This window comes from Octopus bimaculoides, chromosome 1 (genome assembly GCF_046866305.1).
Source record: "Octopus bimaculoides isolate indiv1 chromosome 1, ASM4686630v1, whole genome shotgun sequence".
NCBI classification, from domain to species: domain Eukaryota; kingdom Metazoa; phylum Mollusca; class Cephalopoda; order Octopoda; family Octopodidae; genus Octopus; species Octopus bimaculoides.
In genome coordinates, this window is record NC_142928.1 from 148,294,309 (window position 1) to 148,299,422 (window position 5,114).

Genomic DNA, 5,114 nt, shown 5'->3' on the forward strand with positions numbered 1-5,114 from the left:
CTGCAATCCAGCTCGCCTATGATCAAAAGGCATTCCAACCATGACAACCCTGCCCTTTTTGTCTTTCAGACATTGTTTCTATCGTCATATTATCTAATGTAAACGTTAGGGTGTTACTTGAGGTAGAGTTGGCTGCTAAATTTAGCAGTACGAACGACCATGTAGAACAGTAGTTCTCAAACTTTTTCAAAGAATTTTACGTGCCGGTCCCCTTACGGTTTTTTTTCGATGATCCTATAAAATGTAGGATAATTAACATAGAAAAAATTACATACATTCGTGTACCGTATTTTCTGGACTATGAGATGCACTGCCCATGAACCTGCAATCCCGAAAACTACAACTTAATCCATGCAATAGCCCATTGAGGCTATGTTCGGCTCTGTTTTAGAAAAGGCAACCCTCATAACTGGTGTGACATCCAGTCAATATCCTAACTTCGTTTTAATGGCAAGGAGAGTGGAAAACGCGGTCTCACACTCATAGGTGGTTGGAAATTGCATCAGTACGTCAAGAGTCATCTTTGTGACATCAGGATATCACCGTGCCATTTCAATCCAAAAGTCAGAACAGCATATTTCACAGAAAAAAGAATTTTGCACCTCCATCATTGACCAAATCAATGAACTATTCTTGAATGAGATTGTCTTCTGTAGGCTGATCGCCAGCACAGAGTACAAAGGGGTTCCTGATAAAGCTGCAGTTTTTGTCAAGTTCTCCATTTATTGAACTGGGATACTTCGTTTCGAAGTACCTCCTTAACTTGCTGGACTTTAGTTAAGTAATCGCCAAAACCTCGGAGCACAAAAAGACATTATGGCTTCTCTTCTCCACCAGACTTTATCACAGTAAAACTGAATTTCAAATAAGATTCGTCATATCTCATTTTTTTTTCTTTGGGGGCATTGTAAAAAAGATAAAATCCAGTAAACCAATTTAATATAACTACAGTGTATATTTATTTCTCATTTATCATATACTACGGGTGTGTATATATGCCTTATTGTAGCCAGCTTTTGGTACCAATTAGCAAAAAAGCTTACCTCTCGCTACTAATTGTTGAAGAAAACCAAATGTAAGTGAGCGTTGTTTTGTCCGTATATATATATATATAGTTCAAAAAAACAATAACAAAAAAACAAAAAAACAACAAAGTGAGGACGTGATATGGATAGTATTATTGGACGCTCAGGAAAGGAAAGAGAGAGTGTATATATATATATATATATATATATATACAGGCATACCTTGGCTTAAGTCGTTTCGATTTAAGTCGTTCTCGATTACACGTCAGTTTTCAAAAATAATATATGGAAAAATAAAAATCAAGTCATTTTACTCGACTTTACGTCTGTCCGCCACAAATATTGGAATCGTAAAATCACTAGAAAACCTTTAAAAGCACATAAAATCATATTACTGTACAATAAAAAAGAATAAAAGAACAGAGAATAGGAATCTTGCTAGAACTGACAGTACCATGGGAAGAAAACATCGACAATGCAGAGAAACGAAAGGAGAAGAGATATGAAAAATTAATCGAAGAGTGCAGAGAACAGGGATGGACTGTCGAGTACTACCATCTGGCAGTGGGGGCTAGAGGCTTCATTGAAAGAAAAATGACAACGCTATTCAAGAGAAGATTTGCGTTTTCAAACTCGGAACTTAGAAAACTGATAAGGAGGATACAGGAGGCGGTCGAAAAAGCCAGCTTCTATATATGGCTGAAGCGGGAAGACCGAATATGGCTTGAAAGTCATAACAAGTCTAGGTGAGACAGGCTGACACTGAAGTGGCTTCGCGCCCTCCATTGGCAGTTAAAGTTCAGACAGTGTCATGTGACAACTTGCTGGAGCTACTTGCTGGAGCCTAGCAGCGGGAGGTTTAGACAGTGTCATGTGACAACTTGCTGGTGCTGCCTACTGGACCCTAGCAGCGGGAAATTTAGACAGTGTCACGTGACAACTAGCTGGGGCTGCCTGCTGGAGCCTAGCAGCAGATATAAAAAGGGGAACTTGACACGACGATCAGTCGGACGCTGACACTCGTTGATGCTGCATCGAAGAGGCCAGGGAATAGAAGAAAGAAGACATGCACCCAACACCAGAGCTGAAGACACCTCCGAAAGGAGGGGCCCCGCCACGTCAAAACGGTAGAGGAGTAGGGGCCGAAACCGGACGTGGTTCCTCCTGGTGATGTCTTCAGCTAACTGGATCCTATAAAGGAGCTGTTGTGGTAGCAGACCACGAAACATGGTTGAAATTCCTCCTATAAAATCATATTAAAATACGTACAGTAAATGTTACGATACACACCGTAGTGTAACTTAGAGAACGAAATCATGAAATCAGCTGTTGTCTTATTTATCGGTCTTTCGGAGCTCATATTGCACTGTAGTTCCAATACCTACTGTTAGGCGTCATTGTCACTCGTGATTCCCGCGATTGTTTTGAATTCAGATTTGTCTACGTCTATTTATCGGCTACTTTCTCATTCTCATTCATTTGTGACTTTATTTTTTGAAAGTCCTCTTTCTCTTTGGATTGTTAGGTTGAATCGTCAGCGTGCTACTATTATTCAAGAAATCATTCAAGAGAAAGTGCTGTCTTTTGTTTGAGAACCCGAAGAAAAGATATCCAGATCAGAAAGATGTAGAGTTCAAGGCAAGTTAAGGATGGTTCATGAGATTTAAGGAGCGAAGAAGTTATCACTCCATTAAGAATCAAGGTGAAAGTGCATCAGCTGATGAACAAGCAGCAGCGGAATTTCCTAATGCATTAAAGAAACATCATCGAAGAAAACGGGTTTCTTCCCGAACAGATTTTTAACGTAGACGAAACTGGATTGTATTGGAAATAATTGCCAGACTGTTCATTCATTTCCAAAGAGAAAACTATTCCAGGCTACAAGGTCTCAAAAGAACGTGTGACCATTATGTTGGGAGGCAATTGTGCAGGAGATTTTAAGTTAAAGTCATTGCTTTTGTATCATGCACACAACACCCGTGCCCTGAAGAACATACCAAAGGCATCTTTCCCTGTTATACGGATGGCTAATTCAAAAGCATGGGTTACTGTTGTTTTTTAAGATTGGTTCTTCAATCATTTTATCCCAGCAGCAGAGTACTGTAAGGAGAAGTGGATTCTTTTTAAGGTTTTACTTATCTTATATAATGCTCCTGGCCACCTGCAAAACATCGTAGATTTTTACCCCAACGTTACTGTCGTATACCTCCCTCCGAACACCACGTCTCTTCTGCAGTCAATGGATCAGGGAATAATTGCTACCTTCAAGCGTTACTAAATGAAGCGTACGCTGCAGCAAGCAATAGCTGCAACTGGTCTTGATGAGTCCACCACACTTCGTGATTTTTGGAAGAGATACGATATCTACAAGGCTGTACAGAATATAGCAGCGGCATGGAATGATGTACAGAGCACGGCTATGAATGGTGTATGCCCGCAATTCGTGAATGATTTTAAGGGGTTTCATAATGTTGCCATCAACAAAACGTTGGTGACTACGAGCAAAGAACTTGAAATGGATTTGGAGAAGGAGGAGGATTTCACAGATTTATTTGAAAAAGACAAGCAGCTGCTGACGAACGAGGATTTGATAGAGCTTCACGAGCAGCAAAATAAAGAAGAAGAGAAAGTCGAACCTGAGCCACGTCACTTTACCATTAAGGAAATGCAGCAAGCATTTGCATTTATCGAAAAAGGCTTTTCTATGTTCGAAGATATGGATCCAAAATGCTCAACGCTTTTCCAAGATTGTGGGGGCTTGTTACAAAGCTTTTGCTCCTTATAATGTAATCCTTGAGGAAAAGAAGAAGAAAACAGTTCAAGGAACTCTCAGCCGGTTTTTAAGCGCATCGAACAAGAACAGCCACCATACATACATACGCTATCACACGCATACACACATGCTATCACACACACGCACGCGCGCATACACATGCGAACACACACACTCACAGATACCAACCATTCTTCATACTCTCCTGTCCCAGAAAGCACTTTTTGTTTTTGTCCTTCTACTTCCGGTCATTTCAAAAATCTAACTACACGTGGATTGTTGGCGAATTTTTCCTCCTTCTTCCTTTTCATTTGGACTTTCCTATGTCTTCTATTTCCGAAAAAGAACTACGCTTGAAACGTAAAACAACCACTCTTTCCTTCCTTGAGCGTCTTATTAATACTTTGCATGTGCTACGTCCTCACGTTTTTTCTTGTTTTTTTTCTCCGTTTTTTAATCAATCATATATATATATATAACGAAGGCGTTATAAGTTCAACAGTTGTTTCTGGTGGCTCGGAGATCCATCATAATGTAGGTAGACGTAGTTCTAAAAACACCTTTCTTCCACTCCTTTATATATTGATCTTAAATATTCATCGTCTGAAAGTGTCCAGTTTTTGCTTTCTCTTGTTTTGCATGTATACATTTATACACATTTTGTATTTCATACCCAAACTGTTATATTTAATATATCCAATTTGTTTATCCGCATAATTGCCTCTATATCTGCTCAACTTGATCCATCTTATAGCCATTCTTTACCCAGTGAAATTGATTCCCAGTAACGACAACGGAGTCTAAGTTTGAATCATTTGAGCACTACTAAGTAGCTGATACTTTTTCAATCGACCCCGAAAGGATGAAAGGCAAAGTCGACCTCGGCGGAATTTGAACTCAGAACGTAACGGCAGACGAAATACCGCTAAGCATTTCGCCTGGTGTGCTGACGTTTCTGCCAGCTCGCCGCCTTTCATGCAAAGATATATATATATAGGCTGTGTGATGACACCTTACCAACACACCTTGTTACAAATCCATTACCTAAATAAATCATCTAAAAGTACGAGAGGCATTTTATCGGTCTAATTTTCGACAGTTATTTCAGTGATTTCTTTTTTCTTTTGTGTGTGTGTGTGTGTGTGTGTGTGTGTGTGTGTGTGTGTGTGTGTGTGTGTGTGTGTGTGTGTGTGTGTGTGTGTGTGTGTGTGTGCGTGCGTGCGTGCTTTTCTAAAGTAACGATTCTCTAAATACATCAATTTCAGGTCTTCCTATAAATGACAGCTCAGTTCAAAAGTATAGATTTCCTTTAAAGA